This window comes from Agrilus planipennis, unplaced genomic scaffold (assembly GCF_000699045.2).
Source record: "Agrilus planipennis isolate EAB-ADULT unplaced genomic scaffold, Apla_2.0 scaffold377, whole genome shotgun sequence".
NCBI classification, from domain to species: domain Eukaryota; kingdom Metazoa; phylum Arthropoda; class Insecta; order Coleoptera; family Buprestidae; genus Agrilus; species Agrilus planipennis.
The window spans coordinates 24,941-38,346 of record NW_020439504.1 but is presented as its reverse complement, the minus strand read 5'-3'; positions in this window follow the sequence as shown (position 1 = coordinate 38,346).

Below are 13,406 nucleotides of genomic sequence, written 5' to 3'. Positions count from 1 at the left end.
ATTTTTTTGTATACATAAAGTATATATATATCTCAAAAGTCATAAATATAACTAAAAATATAATCTTGACATTAGTACTTCAACAAAATGCAGACAACCCACAAATGACCCTATGTAATTGACTAAATCACTTTAGAGCTCAAATTTGTAGTAGATTAGATAACACCAATATTACAGTAATCAATTATTTATTGAGATAAATATAAAAATGGGTACTTGTTTTAGGTAGGTATGTGTATTTACTTGTAGTCAACCAAAACCAAACAACAGACTTAAAAATTAAAAACAAAAAAGCAAAACTTCTACTTTTGTATATATTATTATTTATTTTTGATCTGTTCTTTTTTAAAACGAACTTATTCTAATCCTTCAAAAAGTTTCCAATGTGGTTATATTTCTCGACAAATTGTGTTCAAAAGTTGAAATATTCCTTCTAATATAGTGAATTGAAGGAATTATAAATCTTTGAAGTAAAATACGATCAGCAAATTTTAGAACAGTTTTTTATTTTCCATATAAATTTCTCAACCTTGCTGTACATAAAAGAAAATAGTTATTTATTTGTATAGGTGTCTTAGACTAGAAAAATCAGATAGGGGCTAGTTCAACCCTGGTAAATCACGCGGAAAAGTGCGACAGTGCATCTCTAAATTCAATCAGGTAGCAATTGGTAGCATCACTACTGTATCTGTTTCGCATTTTGTTTGCTCATATATTGTTTGCTAGTTGTTACATTAGATTAAGTGCGATATAACTTGTGTATGTTACAGTCAGCCTATAGTTGGTACTTGTTCTTTTAACATTGTAACCTTGATGTATTTAGTTAACCTTAACCTAACATTGATGTATTTAGTCAATCAATGTTATTGGTAGTAAGTTAGCGTACCACTGTCAATACGATCGAATTGTAGTCATTGACATCCCCAATGAAGACTTCGTATTAAATGTAGTACAGACATTACGAGAAACCGGTAATGACTTCCTACGGTTAAGGTTCATGGGCATTTACGCTCGAACTATGTTGCCGCTAAGAAGATAAAACCATTAATTTTATAAAACACAATAGTGATGGGTCCTAACATGTTTCAGGTGTAACGGAACGTAACTAGTTTCTTGAGAAAACGTAACCTGTTTCATAACTACGCATTTTTGTTACTAGCTACATTTACATATTTCTACTATTGTGTAACATGGAAACTGTTAAATTGTTCTAAATCTTTCCTCAATATGGTATCTTTGTAATACAGATCATTTCATGATAGTACGGTCAAAATTTCCAGAAGGTAGGTTTATGGCATTACCTACCAAACAAACCCATCTATTTTATACTTTACAGAAAGACAATTTTGCATTTGGTAGCTGTTGTATAAATTTCCAAAGCTAAAGATAAACATCGTACCCTCGTAAAATTATTTCCTAGAAAGCTTCAACAATTTTGCTACACAATTATAAGAATTTTAAATATTGTAATAGTTGTTTGCTACCAATTTGTTCACAAAATCTAATCTGGAATTCGTAGACTTTCTTTCATGACTAAGAGTATGAGGGGCTTCAATTAGTAATCTTTTAAAATAGATAAGAGCAGAATTTTTCTAAGATTTATTAAGAATTGAGAAAATAAAATTATCTCCTTCTTTCTTCTCCTGTTTTATGGTTTGAAGCAGGTTCTGATGTTAAGACGCTTCAATAACTTCCCGATGCGATCCGTGACCGTTTTAATATATGGTGCGGAGCCGACACCTGCGTGCGGTGGTTGAGGTGTCTCCGGTGCAGTTCTGCTGGGATGAAGGGCACGTTTGATCTCCTGTGACGTAGAGCCATTGGATTAAAGGGTTTGATCTAGATGGTGGAGTTCTTGATCTAAAAGAGAATCTTCACAAATAGCTCGATGAATAACGGTTTTCAACATGGCTCGCTTCTGCGCTGGGTGATGATTGGAGTCTTTATTGAGGTAACGATCGGTGTGTGTAGGCTTGCGATACACAGTGTGACCCAGGGGTCCATCGGATTTTTTGTTGACAAGTACGTCTAGAAAGGCCAGTTTCCCGTTGTTTTCTTTCTCCATAGTGAACTGAATACGGGGGTGAATGTTTTTGACGTGTAGTAAAAAACTGGCAAAGGCGATCACTGGATTAAGAGGACTCCTCATAGCTACCCCGTCTACCTGTTCGTAAAAGGTGTTATTCCACCCGGAACCATAGTGACGAGAGACACTACGTCAAAACTCACGAACATGTCACCGGGTTGTAGATTCAATATCTCCAATCTCTCGATGAAGTGGATGGAGTCCTAAACGAATGAGTCGCTCATTCCTACATGCGGCTGTGGGAGATCCGATTCTCAAAAGCGATCCTACTGCCAAAATCCTCGCAAAAACCAGGAGCCTCATTAAAGATGCGTCACTGCCAGCAGAAGATACGTCTGTTAATATCGGAAGCTCTACCACCTAGGCTCTACGGCCTGCCAAAAATCCATAAACCAGACATCGTATTGTCAGCGCCATCGGATCTCCCACCTATGCTCTCGCGAAATATCTCACCAAACGTTTACAGCCGCATGTAAGCATGAGCGACTCATTCGTTAAGGTCTCCACCCACATCATCGAGAGATTGGAAACATTGAATCTGCAACCCGGCAACATGCTCGTGAGTTTTGACGTAGTGTCCCTCTTCAGTATGGTTCTGGTCAAGAAGACCCTTGAATACATACAGAAGATCTTCCCTGAAGACATCTCTACTCTCTTTCGCCTCGTGCTCACGACTACATACTTCCAGTGGAATAACACCTTTTGCGAACAGGTAGACGGGGTAGCTATGGCGAGTCCTCTTAGTCCAGTGATCGCCAATTTCTACATGGAGCATTTCGAACAAGAAACGTTTAACTCTGCAGTTCTCAAAACCTAAATGTTGATTTCGTTATGTAGATGACACCTTCGTTGTCCGGAGTCATGGAGAAAAAGCCCTTGCCAGATTTTTACTGCACATCAATGTCATTCACCCCCGTATTTAGTTCACTATGGAGAAAGAAAACAACGGAAAACTGGCCTTTCTAGACGTATTTGTCAACAAAAAATCCGATGGATCCCTGGGCCTCACTGTGCATCGGAAGCCTACATACACCGATCGTTATCCCAATAAAGACTCCAATCATAACCCAGCGCAGAAGCGGGCCATGTTGAAAACCCTTACTCATTGAGTTAATCGTATTTGTGAAGCTTCCCTTTTAGATCAAGAATTCCGCCATCTAGATCAAACCCTTTAATCCAATGGCTCTACGTCACAGGAGATGAAACATGCCCTTCCTCCCAGGAGAACTGCACCGGGAACATTTCAACCACCGCCCGCAGGTATCGCCTCCGTACCATATATTAAAACGGTCACAGATCGCATCGGGAAGTAATTGAAGAATCATAACATCAGAACCTTCTTCAAACTCACACAACAGCTACAAACCTTAATAAGATCAGCTGAAGATCCTAGAGACCCTTTAACATCCGTCGGTGTTTATAGAATCTATTGTTCCTGCGGAGGAGTCTACATTGGTACCACAAAGCGCAGCATCAAAACAAGGATACCCGAACATGAACGCTGCTGTCGATTTTTACAACCTGAGAAATCGGCCCTAGCTGAGCATCCAATAGGGGACCCGAACCATGTTATTAACTACGACCGAACTAGGGTTTTATCTACAACTTCGCAATATTACGCTAGCTTGCATAGAGAAGCTATTGAAACCTATAAACATCCGATTACTTTTAGCAGAAAAAAAGAAGGGCTTCGTTTGAATAAAGTATGGTACCCAGTCCTAAAGAAAACTACGCCAATTCCTCTCAATCCGACCCAACGCTAGGCCCCAACTTATCCAAGGCAATTTCCGACAGCTCCGTAAACCATCTCCCGCATACGGACCAACGAGAGAACGACGGCCTCGTCAAAGCCAGCAAACGCGCCAACAAGCAACCTTTCCTGTCGTCGTCCGAATCATTCTCCTCCTCTGACGACGAATCGAGCCATCCAATCTAAGTCAAAAATCTCCCCTCCCCCCAATCGTCATACGTCAAAAGTCCCTTTGACCGAAAATTCTTCGTACCATAAACAGTCACGGCATTACCGCCCGTAGGTCAATAAATACCCAAGACTTAATTCGAGTATACTTCAGCTTCATTAACGATTTTCGTCGACTATCCTCTTTCCTGGACGAATCCAAAGTCCAATTTTCAACAAAGCAGTGACCTTCATGTCGTTATCCGTTGTGTCTGCGAAGACATCCCAATGCCGCCGCTGTATGAAATTCTTCCATATAGCCAACTACTGCCACGCAGCCTGGTTCTGCGCTTTCTGCGGCCGTAACCACATAACCGCCGAGTGCAAATCCAAGGACAAGAAGGACGCCACTTCCACTTGTGCCAACTGCAAGGGGAACCACCGCGCGGCTGTCCCAAGGTTCCCAAAAAGACCTCCCTTTCTTCCTTAAGAACTCCTGTTGCTTCACAAGGCACAAGAACTATCCCCATCCTCCAGCTACTACCTTGGCAGTAAGAACTGCTCTCCCTCCCCCCACCCAAAAACGCAACTCAAGCACTCCTCCAGTTGTATTTGCAATCTAAAGTTTAGAACAAAACTTCAAGTCATAGTCATTGCCACCTTACAACAAACCACCAATGTGTAACACCGCCCATCCAGACAATCTTCGCATAGTTACCTGGAATACGCAAAGCATTAGAGGTAAATTGTCTGAATTCGAGCACTTCCTTGAGGATAAGTCAATCGGTGTTGCTTGCATCACCGAAACTCACCTGTCCGAAAAAATCAAAATTTTCGTCCCTAACTTCACATTCTACAGAAGGGACCGTGAAAACGGCAGTGCCATTCTTGTTAGGAATTCTCTAAAGTACAGGCCTATCTCATTGGCCAAAAATTCGTTAGAAACAGTCGGCAAACACGTCTCTTAGGGCTGTCGACAAACCAACAGTAAAGGCACCTTCTTTCTTGCCAAAATTCTTAACTTCAACCTCACAGTTGGAGCACCCTTGACCGCACGTTCCTCCCCGCCCTCCACAATCAATTCCCTGACATCCTTGACATTTTTGTCACAAAAAATGTTACACTTTCCGCCGGTCCTACCGTCATTGACGCACTAAGTTCGGACCACCTCCCAGCCCTAATTGAAGTCGGCTGCCCAATCAACAACCCCCCAAACCCAACCACGTCTTAAGAGGAAAACAAGGCCCGACGTCTGTGGAATAGACACCGAATCCCCGCACACCGCGCAGAAGTAAACGCCCTTCAACGAGAACTAAAAACTCGTCTCACCGAATTCCGCAGGGCATCCCTCGATGATTATATCGCTCAGGCAGAAACACACCCCCAAAGCACTTGGAAAGTGATCCGTTCTCTTCGTAACAGAGCTTCCCATCTTCAGCCACTAAAACAGAACGGCTCCATCTATTCTTTTGCTGAAGAAAAAGCTGCAGTTAAGGAAGGGAAAGTACGAAAAGGTGGCATGGCGCAAGTTTGACCAGGTTAGGTTAGGTTAGGAGACTCTTTATGTGTCCAGTGCCCTCCACAACCAAGTCCAGTGGATCTTGCCGACTTTCACGAGCGTACCAAAGCCGTATCTCAGAATTTGTTTCCCTGAATTCCGACTTCAATCACACGAAATCTTTCTCACTATCCGATCCTGAAAAAAAGAAAAGCCCCTGGCGCTGACGGAATTGCTGACGGAGTCCTTAAAGTCCTGCCACCAAAGCACATAACAGCACTGTGCAACATTACAAACGCCATTATACAGTTCCACCACTTCCCTTTGGTCTGGAAAGAAGCCACTGTCATCTGTCTTCCCAAAAAAGGGAAGCCGCTCAGCTCTTCCTCAAGCTACAGACCCATCAGCCTGCTCAGTTCGTTGAGCAAAGTAGTTGAATCAATCCTTCTCGATCAGCTCTTAGACCACGTGGAGCAAGACAGCCTTCTCTCCGATCATCAACACGACTTCCGCACTTCCTACGCCATTCCCGTTTGGGGTTGCGCCCTTCCTCACCGCCTGAAACTTCTACAAGGCATCTACATACGGATCCTTCGTTCCGCACTAAACTATCCCTGGTTCGTCAGAAACAATCAAATTCTGAAAGAAACCGATCTACCTTCTCTCCCTGAGGCTGCTATCTCATTCGCGGCAAATCTCCGGGCCTTAGTATCAGGCCACGCAATCCCAACCATTTCGACACTCTCCAGCTTCGCCCCGAAGCCAAATGACCGTTTCCGAAGGCGCTGTCATCTTCTACAATGAGTCATTCCCTTTCGCTCACTCCTAGCTTCGCTTTTTAGAGCGAGTGTCCACCCATCACTTCAGAGGTGGACCACCTATTCCAACGGTTCTCCCCCCCAATCCCCCCACGCTTAATCATTTTTCCTTCCCAACCCTCTCCCCAATCCCAACCTTCCAGCCTTTTTCCGGGAGTGAGTAACCCTCAGGGTTTATTTCCCCACTCGAGGAGGGGTTTTAGTTGGTAAAAATTCGATACAACCTCCCCTCAGGGGGTGTCTTTTAAAAAAATAATAGCTCTCCACCCAGTCGCTGCCGAGACTTCGAGATATAATCTCCGTTCAACGCAGCACTACCACTGAAGATGTCAAGGAGTCAAGGAGTAATGTAAGTATGTTTTAATGATAAAATACTATTAGGTCTCACAATAAGACAGGATCCATTTTCCGTCCTCACTAAATTTAGGATATATCTAGTGAGTGGACCATATACAAATATATCCATTGTCAACAGTAACGTACGGTCCAAAATCAGCACCGTTTATGGCAATTAGGTGTCTTCAACAATTGCAATCGATGCAAAATCTGAATATCTCATGTCTTATAGTAATAAGAGATAATAATAAGGCACTATTATGTAGGTGACTTCCTCACAGGGTCTAACAAATTAAACGACGTTTTAGTTATAAAGGAATAACTTTAATAGATGAAAACTTTCTATTTTATGATAATCAAGCTTTTAAAACGTTCAGTTTATTATGGAACTCAACAGTGGATATCTCTGAATTTAATGTCGATGAAGGTAAAATATGCGGTATAACTAAGATTACCAAGCGAAGTGCATTTGTCAAATTTTTGACCCACTATAGGCTTGATATCACCCGTAATCGTAACTGCTAAGATAATTATGCAGAAACTGTGGTGTTCAAAAATTGGGTGGGACGAAACACTTCCATCCGATTTATATACGATTTGGCTAAATTATTTAAATCAAAATGAAAGAATTAACAAATTATCAATACCGAGGGGAATAATCAGTTGGTCAATGTATATTTACAGAAATGCATGCATTTCCTGGTGCTTCAGAGAAGGCGTACGATGTGTGAATTTATATAAGAGCTTTAACAACTGATCAAAAATATACTTGTCAATTGTTGGTCGCGTCGCTAAAGGTTATCTCTTTACCGAGGTTGGAACTTTGCGCTGCAGTTCTGTTAGTCGAACTGAAGAAAAAATTATTGCAATCTTTAAACATAAAAATCGACTCTTACATCATCTTGTTCTTCACCCGCGAAAAACTGAAAAACCTTCGTAACTAAGCGGGTGTCGGAAATCCAAACCAGCACAAACATCGCAGTCTGATATCACGTAAAATCAGGAAATAATGCCATAGATATAGTTTCGCGTGGTACTCTGGTGCAAAACTTAATAAATAACCATTTATAGTGGCATAGACATTACTTTTCCCAAAATCAAAACATTGGCCAGGTCAACTCAAGATTAACAATATCGAATTAACATTAGAAAAGCGAAAATGCTACATTGTTACAAGTAAACAAAAATTTCCTAATTAGCATTAAAATTTTCATCTTAGAATAGAGTAATAACCTACATAAACCGATTCCTACATAATTGTGACATGCAAAAGATAAGCGTGTAGGAAACTTAAACCCTATTGAATTGGAAACATCGATGGAATACATTGTTAAAGGTGTCCAAAGAGAAGGTTTTGAGAGAGAAATACGTTACCTTAAAAACAACAAACAATTAAATAGCCGTAGTAATCTCTTATATCTCAATCTGTTCCTAGATAAAGACCAATTCTTAAGAGTAAGTGGTAGATGAACCAACTCAGGTATACCGTTTAGTACAAAACTCTTATCTAATGGCATTTCACACCTCCCAGATCCCCCAATTTTGAATGAGTTTAGAAGGCTGGCTTTAAATCAGTTAAGTCTCACTTAACACGCGTAATTGGTAACGCAATTGTAAAGTTCGAAGAAATAAGTACCTTGCGTACTCAAATCGAATCAATCCTCAATTTACGCCCTCCTACTCCCATTCCTAATACCTCTAACGAATTCAACGTTCTGATATCAGGTCATTTTCTTGATGGCTGTTCACTTAGTGCTACTGTGGCACGTAACATCACAAACACTCCCACGAACCGACTTTCTCGATGGCAGCGAATCCAACAATTATCGCAGCATTTTTGGAAATGGGAATATTTGACATCATGTTCAAAATGGAAAACGCAATATACAAACAGATACCATTGATCTAACCTGCCACCTCTCCAACGGGTTTTGGGGAAAATAGTCCAGGTACATACTGGACCCGATTGATTTTCCAGAGTTGTAACTATCAAAACCACCAAGCGAGAATCGAAACGAATCATTAGGAAAATCTGCGTACTTGCATTCCATCTGAAGATTATACTGTCTGGAGACCGGATCTTGACATACTGATGCTACTCATATGGTACTTCGTGACATGCTATCCCCAGTATAAGACGGAAAGGAAAAGGTCATCGGGTACTTCAGTAATGCTCTCTCGAAATAAGAACAATTCCACAAGTTTCTGTACGAACGGATCACGCCTCGCTGAAGTGGCTGCTGCAGGAATCTATAAGGACAGATTGCAGAATAGTTACTACAATCAGGAATACGAGTTTGATAGATGTCGGAGACTTTACCTGAAAAAATTCAATAACTGTTCATCAGCGAATAGGAATGAAGAACCATCATTAATTTGCTGTAATCTAATCACCTTCAGACTGAAAGACCATTGTGGGAAGATGTGAGCCACCTAAGCCAGGCAACAAGCTAAGCTATTGGACTTAGCGGACCACGGCGTTCTGAAGATAATGTGAGAGAGTCTAGGTGGAACCAAAAATAAACCCCAAGTGGTACTTCCAAAAAAAAGAATTTCAGAGGTGCCAGAAGTAATCCATGGCGAAGGACATTCCGACGTTACAGAGACCCTAGGGAAGGTACGCTAGCGGTTTTATTGGCCACATTGTAGAAGAGATGTGGAAGACTCATACCGGACGTGTGCCGCCAGTAATTAAGCGAAAAGAAGAAGTCATTGACGACTGCAACAGTACAACGTGGGGACGCAATTTGAAAGAATCCCAGTCGATGTAGTAAGACCATTCCCAGTGACAGACTCCGGTAACCAATACAATATTCGTAAGTAGCCCGAAGCATATGTGATACCGAATCAGAAAGCACACACCGTTGCGGAGAAGCTTGTAAATAATTGGATTAGTCGAAATGGAGTGCCATTGAAATTGCATCCCGACAAAAGCAGGAACTTCGAATTGACATTGCAAAAACGAGGAGTCCGCCCCTACGTCCGCAGTCTGCTGAAATGGTTGAAGTTTAATCTATCGGTACTTGAAGAAAATTCTTTGGCAAGCTACAATAATGCTGACGGCGGTAGCAACGGTGGTGGAGACAATGATATTGTCAACACTTTACTAATATTATCATGACTATATGGCAATGGCAGCTTGACAATGTCGAAGAAATTGTTTCAGTTGGGTTAGAGTGCAAAAATATGTCACTTTAAGTCTCTAAAGGGTTTCTGAAAGTTTCTTCAACACCACTTCTTATATATTTAGATAAACACGTAGATTTTCTTGTTGTTGCTTTCACCCGATGGCTCGTAAAAGTCGTAAATAAAATTACAAGCAGATTTTTACTAATTCATTCTTTGTAAGAATTTACTGTTACGTATTTACGTAAGATCCAATATTATTATTTATTGAACAATACAGATTATGCAAGGAAACGACTGCTCTAACAAAAAAGCTTAAGCCGGCACAAGTGGACACTCACAGCTTAACAATGATGCGAAAGGAAATTCCCGATAACTGCCACACAAGAGAGCGAGAGTAGCGTGACTTGAGTTTTATAATGCACGGTTTAGGCCGCGAAATTCAAATAAACATTAGTACTATAAGTACCTGATACTTTTCTACTGGGGTTCTTGCTCAAGCCAGCACAGCCCTTGTAAGACAGAAGCCCTGGCGATAGGCCTGCTTGCCACTCCCAAAAGCCGCCCCTGCTAATAGGAGTACAACTGGTAGTCAAGTAAATAATTTATATTTTTTACACTTTGCAGACATTATTTATTTCATGTTTATTATAGTTATAGAGCCGAACAAAATCCAAGCATGTCACAAGATCTTCCTAATTTAAAAAGAAGTTGTCAGGTTATGAAAAGCGGAAAATTAAAACGGAAGATGATTCACCGCAAAAAAAATTGCGAATATTGATAAGTATGTAATCAAACACAGTAACGGAATCAGTATTAATCGAGCGTTAGTTCAATCTAGTTCTGTTAAAATTGTTTTAATATCAAGGCTGACTGAAACTCAAAAATTTTTTTGAAATGATAAAGATTATTGAAATAAAAATATTTTAGAGAAAATTCAACCATATATATACCTTGCCAACTTGATTAAAAATAAAATGGATTTTTTGCTAACAGGCTGTCCAACTTGAGTTATAAAAAATAATTAGGTACTCTGTTGTACATTTTATTTAAGAAAACTATCTGACAGTGAACCATCTTAACTGCTCTATTTTAGAGGATGCAGTTTTTAGTTTTCTTGTAAAGTATTCAATAATCAGATAAATTCTGAATCAATACATGATGGCTTTAATAACTGAAAAAGTGCTATAGCTCCGAAAACGAGAAACAACTGATTAGATTAACAGGAGCACAGGCCCATTAAGAATGAAAGTTTGAGATGGAGGAAAACTTTTTAGATTAGTGCAAATGCCATTTAGTCACAAAATTTGATTAAATATACATCTGATACACCACTCAACTATTTACACATTTATTTACATAATTTATAATTTTACCTTAAGTAAACATACAAAGCTGATCCGACGGGACTTGAACCTTGACTCTTATACAAACAAGAGTGGGTGGATCAGCTTGCGAGTTTCGATGACTTAGGGAGCCGGATCATAGGTTCAACCATAATGGGGGGTTCTTAAAGAGAAACCAGAGTAGGACAAGTCCGTGAAAGAGAGCAGCAGCTTTTTGAGTACTCACGAGGATCGGAATGGTACTCTGATGCACAATATTGCGATGTGGAAGGCAACAGGTAATCACCACATTATAATATCCCAAGTAAAACTCACCGAAACCAAATGATGCTGTCTTTGGGGTAAAGCACTCCGGATGTAAACTCCCCATTCGGATGTCCGGGGCGGGGACTACCTCGGGGGACGTCATCAATAAGTGCAATAGGGGTAGTTGAGAAAATTTAAAGTAGACATGAATAGATTAGAATTAGGTACAATAGGTATTAGTGATGTCCGTTAGCCCGAAGCCGGAGACTTCTGGAGTGGAGACTTTGGAACAATACATACAGGATCGGTGGAAGATAATTCGGGGGTAGGAATTGTAATGCGTACGAAAATATTTTAGGTACTTAGTTATTTACAAAAAAGCGATATGTTAGTTATTGTTACATTAAACTCGAAGCCAGTAAAAACGGTACTAGTGCAGGTCTACATGGCTCTATCATCTTACAGTGATGAAGACGTAGAAGTAGTTTATGAAGATATAGAAGTTAAGTTAAGTGAAAGTGCAGGAAGACCTAATAGTTGTAGGAGACTCCAACGCAGCATAGGTGAAAGTAAAGTGGATGTAATAGTAGGTTCTTTTGGATTAGGCAATAGAAATGAAAGGGGAGATATACTAATACACTTTTGTGATAAACATAACTTGCGTTGCGAATGGCGCTATACGTGGGAGATGCCAGGTAATTTAGGGAGATAACAGTTAGATTACATACTTGTTAGGCAAACATTTAAAAATCATGTCATCAGGACTGTAGGAGTTATTTAGAAGCAGATAATAGCTAGCGATCATAACTAAGTAACCATGAAGACCAAGCATAATTGAAAATGTTGGAAAGGAGGGAAGGTAGAAGACGTCTTGATTTAAAAAAGTCAAAATGTAACGAAAGACGTGAGGGGCTGGGTACAAGGATAGACGAAATACTAAAGGCGCCGGGAGAAACGAATGACAAAGACAAGAATGGAACTGCATTAAAACATGCCTAAAGTCAGCAGCTATACATATACTAAGTCTTAAACAAAACGAAAGTAGGAAACCCTGGATAACAAATGAGATTTTAGGATTAATAGAAGACATGCGGAAATACAAAAACAAGACAGACAAAGAAGGGCATTAGGAAGTGCAGGATTGATATGATGTGTAAAGGAGGAGAACAAAAGTTTAAAGTAGCTAAAACAGATGAAGCTAATAATATAATTTAAAGGAATTTTAGAAATGTAGGGTAGTAGTTATAATATAAGTAATGAGGCAGGGGTCATTTTGTTATAAAATGAGGAAAAGGCAGATAGGTGGAAAGAATATTTAGAGAACCTATACGCAGGCCATGTGTTAAGAGATATATTAGAGAACGAATGTAATGTAGAGATAGATAAGCTAGGTTATCCCATAATGAGAGAAGAATTCGATGTAGCATTAAAAAACTTAAAGAATGATAAGGCGTCAGGTGTAGATGAAATACAGGGGGAAATTCTAAAATATGCAGGACAAGAGGTTAGAGATTGTATGTTTAAGATGGTTGGTCACATTTGAAATACGGGGAAGTTCCAGAGCATTATAAACGGAAGGTGGTAGTAACCATACCTAAAAAAAGGGCGCGGATAGATGCGAGAGATTTAGAACAATTAGCTTAATTTCCCAAGCGTCAAAAATCTTCACTAGAATTATACAGAGGAAGATGGAAACAAGAACCGAAGAAATATTAAGGGAAGACCAATTTGGGTTTAGAAGAAATAGAAGAACGCTGGAGGTCATTCTAGCTTTACGGTAATAATAGAGAAAACGATAGAAAAAAGAAGGAAGGCGTACATAGGATTTGCAGATTTAGAAAAAGCTTTTGACAATGTTAAATGGGACAAGATGTTAAATATACTTAAAAATGTAGGGATGAGTTACAAAAATAGAAAGGTGATACTTAGTTTGTATAAAGAGCAACAGGCAGTAATAGAGAAGGAGCTGCAACATAGAGAAGTAACTATTAGGAAGGGGGTCGGACAGGGATGCACACTGTCGCCGCTACTTTCTAATCTACATATCGAAGAC